Source organism: Onychomys torridus, chromosome 19 (assembly GCF_903995425.1).
Source record: "Onychomys torridus chromosome 19, mOncTor1.1, whole genome shotgun sequence".
NCBI classification, from domain to species: domain Eukaryota; kingdom Metazoa; phylum Chordata; class Mammalia; order Rodentia; family Cricetidae; genus Onychomys; species Onychomys torridus.
In genome coordinates this window covers 17,450,060-17,469,983 of record NC_050461.1, presented here as the reverse complement: position 1 = coordinate 17,469,983, position 19,924 = coordinate 17,450,060, and the positions used below count along the sequence as shown (strand labels likewise).

The window sequence follows — 19,924 nt, the reverse complement described above, 5'->3', positions numbered from 1 at the left end:
TTAATAAATTTTGTTCTTTGATCTTTTCATACATACATATAGTGCATTCCAATTACTCCCCCAACACATACACACACACACACACACACACACACACACACACACACACACACACACTTTTGCTTTTGCTTTTACTCAAAAGTAAACTTTTGTTTGTTTTTGTTTTTGTTTTTGTTTTTTATTCCTGGAACAAGGTAAATGCAGCCAGTAAATATATTTTCCCTTAAACTATTTTTGAAACAATGTTTTTCCTTATAATGCATCTTATAATCAAGGAGATCACACATATAGAAGTATGATACCAAGCACTTCAAATGTTCCAACAAGGTAAGGTGTGTATGTTCTTTGTGGAGTGCTGGGGACACTTGCACCCATTCATAAAAGCTACTGTGCCCACATTAACCCAAGGTGAGCTATATCTTTCATTCAGCCACACTGTGGGTATATTTACATCCTAGAGAGTGCCAGCTACCAACTGACTGCCAGACTGGACATTCTTATCATAAAGAAGGCTAAAAATAAACTAGATAACTAGGTAATGCTAAGTCACAGATCTCAGATTTCAATCCAAGCCAATCCAGAGCACCAACTCTCAATGAAATTTTATGTTGTCACCCAGCTGAATGGTATTTAACACAAGCCAAAGCTCAGAACAGTTTTGGAGCTTCCTAGTACAATCATCACAAGGTTAACATACCTTCCCTTATTACCTCTTCATCCTTTAGTCCCTCCTACCTTACATATTCACTAGTTTTGAAACAGCATCACTGAATAGACCTGGAACTCTCTAGCTAGACTAGCTAGCTAGCAAGTCACATGGGTCTACCTGTTGATGCATGTCAACCCTATATCCCAGTATTGTTGATGTAGGCATGTACTGCAGCAACCAGGTTTTTCCATGGGAGCTGGTGATCTAAACATAGGCCCTCATTGCCACAGCTCTGACTCAATAAATGTTGTTCTACAGACATTCATCTGTTGGGGGAGATTTGTTTGTATTGATGGCTTCATGACCACCAATATAGTCTTGCTGTGGCATAATGCTCTTGTACACTGTTTTAATAAAACTCTGATTGGCCAGTAGCCAGGCAGGAAATATAGGTGGGGCAAACAGAGTAGGAGAATTCTGGGAAGAGAAAAGGCAGAGTCAGGAGTTGCCAGCCAGATACAGAGGAAGCAAGATGACAAGGCAGAACTGAGAAAAGGTACCAAGCCATGTGCTAAATATAGATAAAAATTATGGATTAATTTAAGAGTAAGAGCTAGTCAGTAATAAGCCCAAGCTAATGACTGAGCAGTTATAATTAATATAAGCTTCTGAGTGATTATTTTATAAGCAGCTGCATGACTCCAGGGTCAGGCAAGACCAGAGAAACCTTCCAGCTACAGAGTCTGACCTCAATTCAAAGAGCAAGGTCCACATTCAGCCATTGGGAGTGGACCCTAGAGTCACCAGATGGACACAGAAGAAGCAGGACATACAGGAGGAGAGGTAAAGGCTATGAGCCACATGGCAGAATGTAGATTAGTAGAAATGGGTTCATTTAACTTATAAGAGCTAGTTAGACACAAGTCTAAGCTAATGCCAGGCTTTCACAATTAATAATAAGTCTCCATGTCATTATTGGGAACTGGCTGGTGGGACAGAGAAAAATCTATCTACATTCAACCCTACTGCTTCAGCAATGTCACAAATCATAAGGTTTTCAATTATTCATTAATGGTTTCCTTCTGGGCCAAAGCACTCAAAAGAACCTGTCACCTAAAGGAGATATTATCATATGATCTTTCATTCTTTGGCCAGAGTAAAGTGGAGATACAAGCATGGACTGAAGAAGACTGGGTAGAATATCATGGAGCCTAAGTTCTTACCCAAGCTCTATCCAGAGGGGGTTCTGTGAGCAGAGACATAATTTCTCAAAATCTCAACTAACTCAGTTTGAACAAAGAAGCACAAAGTCAGCAGTTCTCTCAGCTTAGAGTTGTTGTGGAAATAATATTTGAATGGCAATGTGCAGATTGCTGTCATGACTATTTTATTTATTTTTATATCACTGTATTAACAGAATAATTTGGAGCCCAGACTTTCTAGAGCTTGTACAAACACATTTAAACCATCCTCTTCTCCAACTAAACCCTCCACATTTCCAACAGTCTCAAAAGCAAGTCTGGACTTAAGCATTCTATGTGAAGAGAATAGAGGGAAATGGGTGTAAATGGGCAACCACTCAGTTCATTTCCCTTTCACTCTTACACCAAGGTCTGAGCAAAACACCAAGCACAAAGGAAGAGTGAGAGTGTGGGTCTTTCTATTCTAAGATTGCAACCCGGGATATAGATCCTGTCAACATTTTGCAGCTCATGGGAAGACACTCATCATTCTAATACCAGTCATTTCCTTAAGATCCTGGTGTGTCTTGTGAGGTTTCCACCTTCAGGTTTTTTAAGGCCCACCTCTGAAAGTTCATTCTGAAAACTTCAATACTGGACAACTTACTCTTTTTCCAGTACTAAAAATATCCCTGTAAGGTGAAAGAAAACCCTTGCAACTATCCAGAAGAGACATGTTGTCCATCATCATCTTCCTGTGTAGACATGTGACAACTCTAACAAGCACAGTGTAGACAGCCAATACTGTGGAGAGTCTCACTAAGCTTGTAACACTGGCTTCTGGAAACATGTCTTTACTTTTAATTTAAAAAAAATTAGAAAAAGGAGTCACTCTAAAAGCCTCCACAAAAATAATTATTATGAGCAGTTAACTTTTGCCTTGCAGAAAAATTGTGAATATTATAGGGTGTGTGTGTGTGTGTGTGTGTGTGTGTGTGTGTGTGTGTGTGTGTGTAAATGGATGGATAAATGAACTGTCCTCCTTAAATACTTGCATACATATTTGTAAAATAGTAAGAAAACCCTCATAGGACATTGTGAGGATTAAGCAGTATAATATTAGTAGTAAATATGGAGAAAACACCTCTAAACAAGAAGAAAGGTAGTGTCTGTTGTAGTAGATCCTTCTCCATGCTGACAACTCCATCCACTGGTAATGTACCCTGAGTGTGGGAAGCATAAGAGAGTGGCTTGTACAACTACCAAAGAGTCCATGGTGGTCAGAGCCTCACAGCTTGCCCAGGTATTTTACTCTCTGCCTTCTAAGTGACAATTCTGTTGCATCCTCTTGGAGACAGATCCAGCAAAAACTTTGCAAGAATCCAGACCATTTGGAACATTCTAAAAGCCTTTGGAGTTCAGCATAACTAAAGCTAAAGGTAAGAATGACTTCAGCGCTGAAATGAGAGTCACATTTTAAAACTGCTTACAAATGACTCTTTAAAATTGGAATCTTGTAAAGTTTAGTTAAATTTCCCTTGCTTGTATGCAGGCATTTTCTTCCTAGAACAGATGCATCCATAAAGACGGCAGTAAAGTAAGTTGAAACAAATCAACAAATTAAAGTGTGTTTGCATTTAGAATGCACTACATGTGTAGACGTGTGCCTCTGTGTGTGTGTGTGTGTGTGTGTGTGTGTGTGTGTGTGTGTGTGTGTGTGTTGAAAGAGGTAAATCTCAAAACCAACAAAAGAATGGAATTTTTTTTCAGAAAATAAAAACAACTGACTATGCTAGTCTCCCTTCCATTCCTATTACAAGTCCCCAAAGGATTAATCAACTTTTGCAGAAGAAAGTGTATTTGCGCCTGTGTTTTGGGAGGCGGCAGCTCAAGGCTTGTCATCTCAGTTGCTTCTGCAGCTGTGCCAAGGCATTACATCATGGCTAGTTCATAAGGCAGAGGGAAACACCTCACACTTGTGGTCAAGAAACAAAAGAGGGAGAAAGAAGAAGAGACCAAGCCCCCACTGTATCCTTTGAGGACATGTCCCCAGCCACCCAAAGACTTCCCACTCAGCCCCACTTCTCACACATCCCACCACTTTCCCACAGCCCCTCCCTAGCATCCAAGTCTTTCAGGGACAAACTACAGTACTGGCTCTTTGGTGAGAATAAATTTACTCACGGACTTTCATTACCTGCATGTTGAATTTTTTCAGCTACTAAACATTCACCTACGCCAACATAATCCTGAATGTCTGAGCTCAACAACAGAATTTATACTAACTGGTGACAGAGTGACCTCAGAGATGGTTCATGCCTTTCCTGCACCATGTCTCTTTTCTTATCCTTACTAATGATTTTTTAACTTCCCCATCATATGCACAAAATGGCACATAGTAAACAAGGCAATGATAGATACAAGATCAGGGTTAAGTTCAATTGCAGACATGTCTCCATAATTGTCCATGCTTTGATATTGCACAGCAATAACGAATATAAAGCAATGAAAGTGTCAGCATAATTAAACTATCTTATGATGACCTGATATTCTGCTTTCAAGATAAACGACAGTGAGCATACCAATTCTTAATGCACTTGCAGAGGGAGGCTTCACATCTCCATGGAAAGACTAGGTCTGCAGGTAGGAAAGGAATATTCCCATGTATGTGCTACTGTCAGAGTTTGGACTGCCACAGCCGACACAGTTTGAAACACGATCTTTAATTCAGACTTATGTTTATCAGGGCACATGAAAGAAGGCAAAAGAACCATAACTAAAGGCAGGCAGAATGTCAGAAAGTGATACGAAGCTAAAGCAACTGCTTCAAGCACCAGCAAAAATCAATTTTTACATAAACCAAAGTTCAAAAACACTCTAGACCTTCCAATATGGAAAGTTTTTATTTCATTATGAGTTTGGCCAAAAGTCTTCATGCTCAGTGCAACAATCAAATGAAAAGACTTATCTATCCTTCAGGGAACATCCAAAATACAGCCAACTTTTGGCAAGGGTTTGGATAACTTCCCCTGCAGGCTGATTTCAATCATGTCTTATGTATGCTGCCGATGAATGCTTAAAGCGTGTACTGCACTACACACAATCCCACACCAACATCGACATTCATACTTTTAGTAAGTGACATTAGTTCAGCCTCTTCAATTTCCTCTGGTATTACATTTTTCAGCAACTTTCTTTTAACCCAGTGAGAGCTGGATGAGAATACAAGTAGCACATCCAACACTAACAAAAATTTTGTGCTTGCATAGAGATGACTCGTCACTTGCCTAGAATCCAACTTAAAAGCTACGGCTTCGGTGGAAATCTTAGCAATGTACTATTTTTCAAAAAATGACAATCATATTTAAATTGGATTAGGAATCAGAAAATACATTACAGTTACCTCCACAGATCTAGCCTCAATGCGTGATATCAAGCAGCAATAACGTTCTACCGAACAACCCCACTAGAGATGAACATACCATGTTCAGACGGAATTTGAAGCAAAGCTTAGTATATCTTAGAATCTGTAAGTCCCACTCCAAAGTGGATCAATCATGAGACCAGTGCATCTGAGAGGAACAGTTTGCTTGGGGGCATGTGGCTATGGACTGTATCACAACTAAAGGAATTCGAGCCAGGCATGGTGCATTGACAACGAATAAATTGTGTAATAAGAGAAATTTATCACAATATTTCACATGGCTTTCCTACGAAATAAAAGCTATCAGTAGTTAATTTACATGGAAGTGAATGCATTACTCATAAGAATAAGTGACATAAAATGTAAGTCACGACAGCAACAACTTTCCATGGCATCCTTTTAATAGCAGCTATAGCTACAAAACCACTCTGAAAAAAATTAGAATTAGAAATAACATGAAAAAAAACCTAAAATTTTAGTTATGCCAATACTTGGCTGTTTGAATGTGATAAAACAGCAACTTCAGTGACAGAAGGTATAATCATAAACCTTATTATACATGCCAGAAAGTTAAATAAGATATTTAATCATTGTCTTAAGAATTACACAGACTGTATATGATCCAATGACATTAGATTCAGGAATGTAACAACACACACAAAGAAACCACAACTGCTGGTTCTGGACAGAGAGATTGCTTCCAGGAGGGAGTAAAATCAACCAGTCTCATTAACTATTAATGAGAGCCAGAAAGATGGCTCAGCAGTTAAGAGCACTGGCTGCTCTTCCAAAAGACCTGGGTTTGATTCCCATTACCCTCATGGTGGCTCACAACCTTCTGTAACTCCAGCATCCTCTTCTGACAAGAATGGGCATCAGGCACACATGTGATGCATAGATACACATTCAGGCAAAACACTCAGACAGATGAAATGAATAAATAAATTTATTTAAAATAAAATTCTTGTGCGTATATGTGTGTGTCTATGTCTGTGCATGTAGGTGTGTGTATGTATGTGTGTGTACATGCATGTGTATGTGTGTGTGTGTGTGTACAAGTATGTATGCATGTATGGGTGTTTGGGTGCCAATGCACATGTGCCACAGTGCACATGAAGGTCAGAGTACAACTCTGGAAAGTCAGTTCTCTGCAACCATTTTGTGGGATCCAGGAATCAAACTTCGAGCATCAGGTCTTGGTGCAATGGCCTTTACCTGCTGAGCCATCTTGGCAGTCCTAAAAATTTTAAAATTTTAATGCTTCCATGATGTCATAAACATTCTCAAAATCAAATCCTTCTGTGGCAAAATGATGTTGATCTCTAGACTACATGTTCAATAACTTATTCGCCCCTTTCCTTTTGTGTAATATCTAGCTCATCATGCTTATATACTTCATATTCATATACATATAATTGTAATTATAACAGAATCAATCCCAGATTTCAGAGTGGAAGCACAGACCTGCTGTCAGCGAGACTCCTACTGAAGCCCTAACTGGCTGTCATCTGTGTGAGTGGCTAATGTTGCACAAGCAACTCAAGGTGATTTTGAGAGAACTGAGTGGTGATGTTATAAAATACACATCCCTGGCTTCTACCTTCCACCATAAAAGCCATTCTTAGAACCTCAAGAAGAAGGTATTACTGTAAGTACTACACATACCAGGTGACTAGCATTCAAATGGTGATATGATCTTGTAGAAGAAAATCTACAACTGACTCCTAAGTGATCAGTAATTGATGAGTCTTCGTGTTGATTTATCTCTAATTCCATGTAGTATGGGAAACCCCAGGTAAGGGGTGGGGATGGGAAGGGGAGGAGCCTGTTTTCTCTCTGAAGAGCCTAGAGTAAACAAGGGACACAATTACGTATGGCATTTAAATACAGCGTTAAATCTTCAGTGGTACTTGGACAACTCACTCCATGGAATGGTTTGTTTCTTAGTCAAAAATTCATCTGGTGCAACTGAATCATAATTTCAAAGGTAACAGCGTTGTATGAGGAAGGAAATAAAGAGCACTGGTTTATGGGAAAGTGGGTGTGTCCCAGGCAGAGGAACTACCTACAGCCCTATAATTATTTGAAGGGCCTCTGTTGTGGTAGTTGTTATGGTTTTGCTATTGCAATTGATTGGCCTTGACTTCAGGGTCTCTTCAGAGATATTATTTCTACTCCAAGAGCTTTTCTACCTTCATTATAGACACAAAAGAAAAAATAAGAACCACTAAGGCTTTACCTTGAATGCAAACAATGTGATCAGATGAATTGGTTTCTCGGTGTTCTGAAACAGTGGAAAGTTTCTCCAACACATTTTCTCATCTGAAGCATGAAAGACTAAAAATAATTGATTCTAAACACAGATTTTTCTCAAGAGGTGTTAGTGTTTTCATTTTTGCTTTAGGGAACACTTACTTCGATGTGGAATTTGTAAATCAGAAAGGTATGTATGTCTAGATTCTCAACACCAAATGTAAACAGTATAGCCAATAAGTGGACCCTTGGTCCTAAACATCAAAGGAAAGATGATGTGATCAGAATCAGTTTGTTTTATTTTATTTTTAATTAAAATAGAATTGCATCATTTTATTCTCCCTCTCCTCCTTCCAGCCCTTCCCATTCTTCCCTCTCTCCCATCCCCTCCCAATTTGTGGCCTTTTTCTTTATATTTGTCTCATGTATGAGTACAGCCTGCTCAGTCAGTTTAGAGTTTCTTGTGTGAAAACCATATCTGATATCCTGACTTCAGGTCAGGGAGTTCCATGTCATTACAGATGGAAGCTGTCATTATTGTATTGAGGAAAAAAATTCAGATCCTTGACCTGATCTTAAAACACATCTCTGCCCATTTCTCTACTGTAGAATGTTTATGCTGAGTTTATATCTTGGCTGTTATAGACAATGCTACTCTCAACATACAAGTGAAGACAATGTGTCTAGATTTTTCCTGTGGCAGTATATACCCAAAAGTAGGATTGCTGGTTCTTAATTTCTATAGAGCCTTCCTCCATCTTGATAGGATCTGAATTTTCAACGTCCCCTTAGGTTCATGTGTTTTAATTTTGAAAGCCCCACCCCTACCTACTCATAGAAGTAGGTATGGATTACAGGGGTCAGGTCTGTGGAGGCTCTAGGCTCAACCCTGGCTCACATTGCTCTCTGTTTCCTGGTCTTCCATAATGGAAACAGTTGCCGTCTCTGGCTCCTGTTGACAAGGAAGAGACATCACACCTTCCCTTATGTGACAGACTAAACCCTTCTGGCATCCTGAGCCAAAGAAACCTTTCAGACATTCTGCCAAATAAACACAAATGTAACTGATACATACCTTAAACACATATAATTTGTATTTATCACTCAGTAAAGCTGGTTAAATGAATAGCCACACAGGCTTGGTATATATGAAATGTTCTAGTTAACTTTTGGGGATAAAAAGAAAATCTCCCAACAACAGTTCAACAGGAAGAGCCCTGGTGCTTAATGAAGGCTTCTCAAGCTGTGGTACTACTATCCTCAGCCCTAGCTAGTCAGGAAACTGACTTACAAGGAACCAAAAGCCACAAACCTCTGGAAAGACCTCTTTGTTTTCATGTATTTCTCCTCTCCATCATATACCCATTTTAAAATATTTTAAATATTTTATCTTTAATCATGTGCTGGTGCAGGGGTGTGTGCACATGCATATAGGTACCCTCAGAGACCAGATTCATCTCTTCATCTGGAGTTCAAGTTGTAGGTGGTTGTGAGCCATCCAGTGTGGATGCTGGGAACTAGGTCAGTCCTCTGCAAAAGCAGTACACACTCTTAATTACAGAGCCATCCCTCTAGCCCCCTTGTCTCATCTTGAAACATAAAATAGCTTCTCCCCTACTTCCTCCGTGCCACGGTGATGGCTGTATGCCAGCTCTTCAGTCATCAAGGAAAAGATTAACTTAAAAGAGCATCTACTGAGGTGGATCTCTGTGAGTTCAAGGCCAGCCTGGGCTACAGAGTGAGTTCCAAGAAAGGCGCAAAGCTACACAGAGAAACCCTGACTTGAAAACAAACAAACAAACAAGAGCATCTTGTGCAGTAACATCTGAACAGAAACATTTGTCCATTCTCTCTTATGTCCTCTGCTGGTCCATGAGGATTCAGGACCTGAAGACAAATGTGTAAAGTCCTTCTTCCCATTCCACCACAGAATATTGACCCAAAGACCTGTGTCAACTCTACTTGTGAGGTTCTTCTTCTCTGGGTTACTTTTAAAGGAGAAGTTTCCTAACTGAAGAGAAGAACCAGGTGCTTGGGTAGCTTAGTTGGCAGAATGGTTGCCTATCATTCACAAAGCCCTGGGTTCAATTCCCAGCACAACATAAACTTGGCTAGATAGCACATACCTGTGATCCCAGTATGGGAGTTGTAGGGGAGAAGAAGCAGGAGGATTGAAAGTTCCGAATCATCCTTAACTATTTAAGTCAGTTCAGAAGCAATATGGGATACATGAGGCCTTGTCTCAAAACAGCAATTAAAATAATAATATTATTGATAGTAAAATAGACCTGGAAGGCAACATGAACATAGGCACAAACCTCCAAATAATGGAATGTCTCCTCCATCCCAACTTCTTTCACAAGTACCACAGGAGAGTGTTTTTGTGTGTGTGTGTGTGTGTTTCCAGGTTTATACTCCCAGGACCCATTCTAACTGGTTTTTCTCAAGATGCTATTGAGGTAAAGGTATTTTGGATTCCAATTTACACAAATTTTTGACAAACATTAGTGAGTGGCAGATGAACTGAATCTTGTAGAAGACCAAGATCCAGAATGTTCAAATAATCTTAGCACGGTTCTAATAAAGATACCAAAGTTCGGAATGCCCTATAATCTTAGCACAATTCTAATAAAGATGCCAAGATCCAGAATGCCCATACAATCTTAGCACACCTCTCACAAAGGTGCCAGAGAAAGAGCAAGCACCTGAAGAAAAAAATAAGTAGGGAAATTATGTGCAGACCATATAGGGACTGAAATGAGACTTGGAACAGTCTGAGACAAAGACCCAACTGTCGCTTATTCTCACGGTGCCAGTTTACCTTCACTGGTTTACATGAGGCCAAAGTTCTTCTTGGTGGGCAGGAAACTATTTGAGTTGTCAGTCCATGGAGTTCAAACCTATACAAGTTCACATGACGAAACTTGGGAAGGAAAAGGAAAGATAAGAACATTCAGTGACACTAGGAGCAACGGGTGATTGTCAACAAAAGAAAATCCATTTGAGGGCTAAAGTCGCATATTACAACAAAAAGCAGGCCTGAGGGCCAAGGGAGGAACAGTTCCCTGTGCTGTGTTAGGAATATGGTGCAAACAAGAAATTGCTTGTAATGCTAACGCTCCCCTACTGTTTGAACCCAAGAACCCTCAGAACTTTCTTAGCTGAGTGTTCCCAATAAGGAGGAAGCATCCTCCTTCCCATTTCTCAAGCATTTGCATGGTTGAGTTGCTTGGACTCCAGGTGACTCAGTGGGTATTTGAAGCTCCAGTGAGGCAAATGCCACAGCAGGAGGGCAGGTCGGGCCTGGAGGGCAGTGGGCTCTGCACAGCAAGGACAAGGCCAGCCCAGGAGGATTCCTGCTCTTGTGAGGTGTGTGAGGCAAAGTGTGAGAGCTGGACAGAATAGACTGGAGCTTCTGTCAGAACTCAGATTTGGAACACTGAATGTGAATCACTAAGGTCAGCACTATCCAGCGGGGGTAGATAATATTGAGTGAACCACAAGACGTAATTTTCTTTTTTTAATCCTATGAAATTTGTTGAGCTTACTTTCTGTGAGTTTTATTTCTGTTTGTGAGATTCTACAGATAACAAATTCAGGAAAGGGAAAGTGAAATCTGAATTTCAACAGTCATCAATGATCTCAAGCAAAGGAAAACAGAAAAGTAAAGGAGGGGGAGTCATGGGACACTTAAGTCTCTACAAAGTCCGCTTTATACCAAGGACAGTTTCCCGTGGCTGTAACTTAAATTCTCTATTGCTAGGTCACTGGACTAATCTCAAATCCTGCTCAGTCATACGCAGGCCACAACCCCAGGAGAAAAGTATATTGCTACAAGAGAGTGCTGCCTGGAAGTGTCTACCATCCTACCAGCTCTCTTCCATTGGATCCACCAGAAATGGGAGGGTGATGAAGGTAGACCCAACTGACTTCCACCACAGGGAATTTGAGCTCTAAGTCTGGACAGATTAAGATGGTAAAATTAGAAATTGGGATCTCCTTGCTTTGGCCCAATGTAATTATCCCCAATCTGGATGGGTATTTTTACAATTTAAGTGCAATTATCAAATAATTCTTTTGTGTTCTACAGCATAGATGGGAAGAGAATTTTTTGGCAGTTCTGAGCTAGATGCCTGCTGTTTACAATATTTCTTGATTTATTATCTGTTTATTCAAATGGAAAAAAAACAGGGAGAGCAAAATTATTTCCCTTAAATAAATGTTTGATTGCTATGCCTTAGATTGGACATGAATTTTTTAATGGTTGATAATGATGCTAAATTGATCAGTAATTTGCTTTGAAAAGATGAACTTTTAAACAGCTGTGCATTCTAACATGAAGAAAAGCCCCCCAAACAGAAGGCATATATATGCACAAACATTGCCATACAGCCCCTCCATTGTAGATTCAAACATTTTGTTATGCATCATATCCTCCTTATTTTCATGAGAATGAGCATATGCACAGAAAGAATAATTAGCATTTTTGAAATAAGCACTAATCTTCTGTGAGAGTGTGGTAGAATGATTAATTTGGGAAAGACAGCTATTAGGTCAGATACCAACTCCCTTAATTATTTGAGACCCAGAGGCATTTAACAGCAGTGAACCTGCTTCCTTGTGCTCGACATGAATACAACCACCACCACCTAATAGGACCTTTATGAATACTAAATGCTATACTGAACCAGAAACTATTTGGAATCCACAGTTTTAAAGGACACATGCTAACAGGTAAAGCACACTCATAAACATGTAATTAATAAAACATTTTAAATAAGTATATATGCAGTAGTTATGATCCAACTTTTTAATTGATTTACCTCTATTACTTTTAATTATGTGTGGGTATGTGTGGCTGCATGTGGGCATGTGCATGTGACTGCAGGTGTCCTTGGAGGCCAGAGGCTTCAGATGCCCTGGAACTAGACTTGCAGACCTCTTCTAAGATGCCTGAATACTAGGAACAAACGTGGGTCCTCTGGAACAGCAACAGGTGCTCTTTAATAGCTGAGCCTTCTCTTCATCCTTATGAATTTATTTTTATTGATGCCTAATTCATAAGCAATTAATAAAGGATTCTGTATAAATTCTGTCATGACATCCACATCTGCACTATTTTGTCTTGAAGAATTTGGAAACACAAAAACTTCTTGAGAACACTTTCCCCTAATTACAATAATAAAAAAATAAGATAAAAATGACACACACTAAGCCTTTACTCCTATGTACCCCCACTTCAATTAAAAAAAAAAAAAGACAAAAAAATTGTCAGCAGATCAAAAGAAATAAAACAGTACAACAGTGATAAAAAAAAATTGAACTGTAGAACTGATGGGCAAAAATTTAGATTTCCAGAAACAACCAAAAAGACTGGTAGGACTACATTGACAGGAAAAAGCATAACCAAGGTCACATCAAAATTTTTGTTACAAAGAAGATAGCAACTGTAGAACAATGCTCAAGACTCAGAAGTGAACACAGAGCAGGAGGAAGAGTCCAGGCAAACGTCTCAGTCAATAATTCAGTGTTCCACCCTGTCATTTTCCACAGTCCTACCACCTACAGCAGTAGTACTGGTGTGGACTTTCGGGGTCTACAAGAACAGGGACTGGAGGCACACTTGGATTGCCAGAGGAACAGAAGCCTCCCACATAACAAAGAAAATGTTTGAATCTTACTCCTCAAAGAGCATCCGCTTGGTCTCTTCCCTAGCAAGAGCATATACCCAAAAACAGGAATCTCAAGTAGGAAAACATACACACATGAAATTCATCAATGATTTTAAGAAAACCATCCCATGAACAAAGCCACTGAAGTCAGTGACAAGAACCTAAGCTGTGGTTTCCTTGTCCACGTGGTTCTTCTGGGCTTTTTTAGTTCTGTAATCCTCAACCACAAACACCCGAAGAAACAAACAGTAGAACAATGACCTTCGACAATTGGATTCTTGATCTTCATTACTGGTGGGGTCCATCTTTGAGAATCTGTCTACTGGCTAAACTTTATTTCTAATCTCCAAATCAATATTCCTAGCACTTTTGTGACCACTGGTGTATCATACAACAGTGGTGAAGACTGAGTCAGCTTCACTGAGTCAGCATGCATAACCCCAGCTGAGGTCGATCACGGCAACACTCTGCTTCCTGGTTCCAATGCTCACCACAGAGCAGTGTCCTTTCTGTGGTCTTTCTCTCATTTCTGCACTTTATTCAGAATGATCCCTAGCAGGGCACTGCAAATCTGTCTAGCTTCCTAAATGCCAAGAAGCTATGATATGAGTTGTGGAAATAACGTGTTAGACAGGCTTCATTCAAGCGTGGTATGAAATATTGTTGACTGTGAAAATAATATTTGTGAATCAACTATATATACTACATAAGCTATCTTTGACAGAAACACACATTCTCACAGATACTGGATTGATCTCTTGATGAAAACCTTGTGACCTGAGGCTAATAAAAGCCTACTACTTTATTTTTCTGAAAATCAATGGTTTGGTATTTGCACTTCACCCACCACAGCTACTTCAAAGACTATAAAACTACTGTAAATAATGAAATTCAACTGGATATCACCATATAGATAAGAAAGACAACTGAAAGAAAGATCCGGCTCTATGAAAGAGAAATAGGTCTAGAAAACAATCTATGTTTGAAAAAGTTTAAAAATCAATAGACATATCCAGTAGCAAACTCAACATCAATGGTAGAATAAACTAGCAAGTTATACAAAGCCAGATGGATCCCAAAGGCACAGCAAAGGGACAAGAAGAAGCAGTCTATGTGCAGGAACATCTGAGGTGGGATTCTCAATGCTCCCAGAGAGAAAATACTGTTTCCTACAAATACTCAAAACTCATTTTAATCTCTGACTTTCCTGAGGTAACATTGGATGGCAAAAGAAGAATGAAACAGTATTTTCAAATTCTAGATAGAAACAATTTGAACCTAAACATATATTTAGCCAAATTAGCATTCAAGGATAAACAATTACTTTTAATGAAAGGATTTTGAAAGTATATATATGATTCACGTATCTACTCTAGAAGACTTACTCAGGCCTTCAGCAAAACAAAACAGGAATAAATAATAAATTCACAAAGAGGACACGGAGTACAAAATCAATCATTATTAAATACTGTACCAATCATTGTTGAGACACATATCTAAGTTTTACCGATTTCTTTGATCCACACTTACATTGTTTTTAAAATAAATGAAAAAGTATTATAGGCTTATTGAGGAGTGGGGGGGGAGAACATTAGGAAAAAGAAAAAATAAATAAAAATAAAAACAACAGTTACTGTTGATTTTTTTTTGGGGGGTGGGATTTTTCATGGTATCTACGAGGACGAAGATGGTTTTTAAATCCCTCTATTTAACAGGATCAAAGAAGAATGCCAGGTGAGGCCAGTAGGGGCAGGAGAAGCTGAGAAACTTAAAAACTTAAACAGAAATTTTTATCTAACGTTGGAAGTCACAGTCCTTAATGGCTCTTTTCAAATGTCAGAGAAGCTGTTAGGTAAGCCACTTGCAATTCTTGATTACCATGAATTCTTGTTCACTCCTTTTATCATTCCAACTGACTACAAATGTCACGAAAACAGTCATGATCCTATCTGGCATGATGGAAAAGTTGGTATGCCTAACCAAAGGCCTGACTCAAAATGGGTCAAGTTGAGAATGGGAACACAGAAAGCAAAACCACTCACCAGATGAGGAAGCAGGCTAACAAATGGAGTCCACATATCCCAAGGATCCCCATTGCCCCATGCTTCTATATATTTAGCCTAAACCGTGGAAATTACCATCTGCATATGAAATCGGTCAAGAAAGCTTTCCTACCTTGATAGTCACCTACTTTAAGATACATTTAAGGACTGTGCGATTTTCTAAGTGACAAGAGCACCTGCCCTCTCAGAAACAGTTCTGTTCTAGGCTGGTGCAGGCAGCATGCCTAGAAACTGGTTTCACCCTGAATCCACCAAAAATGCTGAGGTGCTTTGGGCCTCCCACCAACAATAATGGGTTTGCACCAGACAATGAGGACAGTATACCCAAGGGCTTGGTCATTGCTTCTAAGTGGGATAAAATGATATTTCCATGAGGATTTCATACAGGACAAAGACACTATATATCTAAATACTTGACAATTAGTAGATGTAAGAGGAGTATGAGTTCAGAATTAAACAGACTCAGCTTGACTCTCAATTTTAACTTAAAAAGATACTAAGAACCCAGTTTTCTCATCTCTTTAAATAGAGTTGATAAGGTCTACACATTTAGTAAGTAATTATCTGTAGAAGGCTATTTTGCAGATTAAATACGATGTAGTGTATAGTGCCAAACACTGATAGCTACAAGAATTCAGTCCTCATCTATCCACTGGCAGCATGGTTAGTAGAAGCTGAGAACCATGAGGCAGAAATCTTAGTGACAGACTCAGTCTACAGTGATGGATGTTTAAAACCGTGTATTTAGACGTTAAGCTGGGCGGTAGGAGTCCAACATTCATGGAGACTAGACAGAATCTAAATCTGTCTAGGGCATTAGAGTTACTGTAATTGATCTCAAATGTCCCAATTGTGCTACTCATGGTTAGATGTTCCGGGCAGTAACTAAATACCAAAAAACCAAGAAATTCTTTCTTTCCTACGTGCAGATTTTCTAACACAAAAGAATATGGAGAACAGGAAGTATGGCATTTGCTTTGCCAAATAGTAAAGTCATTACAATGAAATCAATGGAAGGCTTTCTTGGCGTGGAATTTGTTAGCGGTTGGGAGTGGTAAAGTGAATGGTTTTTATGTTAGGAAGATCTCTTGTGTTCAAGCATGATGCTAAACACTGCATCTTATCAAATCAAATGTGAAAGTTTCCTATCTTGACATTTGTTTTGTTATACAGTATCAGAAGCCATTGAAATTAAACCATTAATTGTTATGATATTTTATGATTTTCTATTATCTACTTATTGTATTGGACAGAGAGAGAGGGAGAGAACCACAATATATATGTGGAAGTCTGAGAACAAGTTGTGGGAGTCAGTTCTTTTCTTCTATTATGAGGGTTCCAGGCATTGAACTTGGACTGTCAAGTGCCTTTGACAGCAAGTACCTCACCCACTGAGCCATCTCCCCAGCCCTCCTAATGTTGTAGAGTCATATCTTAAACAAAGTAATAAATTGCAGATCTTATATCTGTGAATAATGCAGGGTAATTTGAACGAGAATATTCCCCATAGGCTCTGCCATTTGAATACTTGGTCCCCAGTTGGTGGCGGAGCATGAGGTAGTACAGCCTTGCTGAAGGAAGTATGTAGCTGGGGGTATTCTCTCTGCTTTATGTTGTGGTTTGATGATCTTAGTGCTTAGCTTCCTGCTCCTGCTGCATGCCTGCCACTTGCTGCTGTGTCTCCCTGCCATGATGGACTCTCATCCCTCTACAATCAAAAGCCAGACTCTTTCTTCCATAGGTTGCCTTGGTGTTTTATCACAGCAATAGAGAAATAATTGATATAGAAGGTACCCAAGCAACTTTGTATCTATTGATACCAGAACTCATTTTACAAGTGACTTGGAAAAATTATCTTCCAAGGAATAAGGTAAACCAGAACATGAACTATGGAGGTTTTATTGTGGAACAATTAATTCAATCTAAAAATGCATCCTTAATAGTTATCAGAAATTCTTTTATCAAAATTTTCCTCCCCAATACAATCTCAGAATATCTTCTTAATATGAGTCTCTGAGTTTTCCCTAGCTAACAACACCTTTACCTTATTAACCTGCTTCTATTAGCCTTTCTGTAAGAAATATTTTCAATCAAGAAAGGCTCTGTATCCCAGCCACACTGACCTGTGCCATATCTCCAGGGGGCACAGGCTGTCCTCCCAAAGATTGGAAGTCAAGGATTAAAAGTTAAAAAGGTGAATCCCAGCCTAGGCATGAAACAGCAACTGTTCATTATAGTTTAAATTAATAAATATAATTTAAATTTCAGCCGTTCCAGTTTGGTACTAGCATGAAAACTGACACATGGACCAATGGAATCAAATTAAAGAACCTGACATTAATCCACATATCTATGAAAATACAATTTTCGACAAAGAAAGAAGCCAAAACAGTACCATTTAAAAAAGAAAGCTTCTTCAACAAATGGTGCTGGCATCAACATGCAGAAGATTGCAAATAGATCCATATCTGTCACCATGCACAGAACTCAAGTCCAAGTGGATCAAAGACCTCAACATAAATCTAGTTTCACTGAACTTGATAGAAGAGAAAGTAGGAAGTAGTCTTGAACACATTGGCAAAGCAGACCACTTCTTAAATATAACACCAGTAGCACAGACACTGAGAACAATAATTAATGCATAGGACCTCCTGAAACTGAGAAGCTTTTGTAGAGCAAAGGACACAGTCAATAAGACAAAACAACAGCCTATAGAATGGGAAAAGATCTTCACCAACCCCACATATAACAGAGGGCTGATCTCCAAAATATATAAAGAACTCTAAAAGCTAGACTTCAGAATACTTAGCAATCCAATACAAAATGGGCTACAGAGCTTAACAGAGAATACTCAACAGAAAAATATCAAATGGCTGAAAAACATTGAAGGAATTGCTCAACATCCTTAGTCATCAGGGAAATGCAAATCAAAACAACTCTGAGATACCATCTTACACCAGTCAGAAATGCTAAGATAAAAAAAAAAAAACACTGAAGATATCTCATGTTGGAGAGGATGTAGAACAAGGGGAACACTCCTCCACTGTTGATAGGAATGCAAACTTGTACAGCCACTCTGGAAATCAGTACAGCAGTTTCTCAGAAAATTGAGAATAAGTCTTCCTCAAGACACAGCTATACCACTCTTGGTCATATACCCAAGGAATGCTCAATCTTACCACAAGGACACCAGCAACTATGTTCACATCAGCATTATTCATAATAGCAAGAACCTGGAAACAACTAGATGCCCCTCAACTGAAGAATGGATAAAGAAAATGTGGTACATATACACAATGGAGTAATACTCAGCAGTAAAAAACAATGATACCATGAAATTTGCAGGCAAATGGATGGATCTAGAAAATATCATCTTGAGTGAGGTAACCCACACTCAGAAGGACAAACATAGTATGTTCTCACTCATAAGTGGATTCTAAATGTGAGGGAAGGGATGGCCAGACTGCAACCCACAACTCCAGAGAGGCTAGCTAGCAGGGAAAGACCCTAGGAGGGACATATGGATGGTCCAGTGAAGGAGAAGTGGATGAGATCTACATGAGAAAACTGGGAGTGGGAGGGTGTCTTAGGGCAAGGAGTGGGTCATGAAAACATAGGGAAATGGGAGGGTTGAGCTGGAACAGGGACAGAGTGGGAAGGCAGGAAGGGAGATACCATGATAGATGAGGACATCATGGGAATAGGGAGAGGCAGGGTACCAGGAAGGCTCTCAGGAATCCACAAGGATGACCCCACCTTGGAGTGCTGGCAGCGGTCCAGAGGGTGCCTGGTCTGGTGTACTCTGGTGACCAGTCTAGTGCATACCCTAACCGTCATTGCAGAGCCTTTGTCCAGTGACTGATGGAGGCAGATGCAGAGATCCATGGCCAAGTACCAGGCTGAGCTCTGAGAATCCAATTGATGAGAGATAGAAGAAATTCTGCTGGCAGGGGATGTTGAGTTCATGATGGGAAGACATGCAGAGATGATCGGCCACACTAGTGGAAGGAAGCCCATGAACTGTAGACTAGTGGCTGTGGAGCCCCCATGGGACTGGACTAGGCCCTCTGGATATGGAAGATGGTTGTTTGGCTCAAACTGTTTGGGGGGGGGCACCCAGGCAGGGGGGATCGGGATCCATCCCTGGTGCATGGGCAGGCTTTGAGGAGCCTGGTGCCTGTGGTGTGATGCCTTGTGCAGCCTTAGTGCAGTGGGAAGGGGCTTGGACCTGCCTAGGCTCAGTGTGCTGGACTCTGCTGACTCCCTATGGGAGATCTTGATTTGGGGGATGTGGGGATGTGGGGTGGCTTGGGAGGGAGGGCTGAAGGATGGGAGGAGGGAGTAGTATGTAGAGTGAGTAGAACATTTCTTAATAAAGAAAAATGAAAAAAAATTTCAGCTGTTCCTCCCTTTGCAATGCTTTTCCTGTGGTTTGTGAATTTCTTCCCATGGTAGCTTGCTTTGTGTGCCAGCAGACCCCTATTCAATAGACAACCTTCAGAAACAATTCTCACTTTTGTTACTACAATTGAGCTCAAATCCGTGGTCAATTCCACTTTGCTTTGAAAGAAGGCATAGGTTAGGACAAGCAGAAGAGCCACCAGCGGCGAAGCTACAAGCACCAACCTCTCACAGCAAGGGCACTGGCAAATGACAGTCTGGATGCAGAATATTCATAAAGC

At 39.9% G+C, this 19,924-nt stretch overlaps 1 protein-coding gene across 1 annotated transcript in view; it reads right to left on the bottom strand.

Moving 5' to 3' along the window:
- The window catches only part of Slc35f1 (solute carrier family 35 member F1), a gene marked incomplete at its 5' end in the record, with an annotated part of 394,539 nt that overhangs the window by 346,376 nt on the left and 28,239 nt on the right, over window positions 1–19,924 (bottom strand). The gene's annotated exons all lie outside the window — the stretch shown is intronic.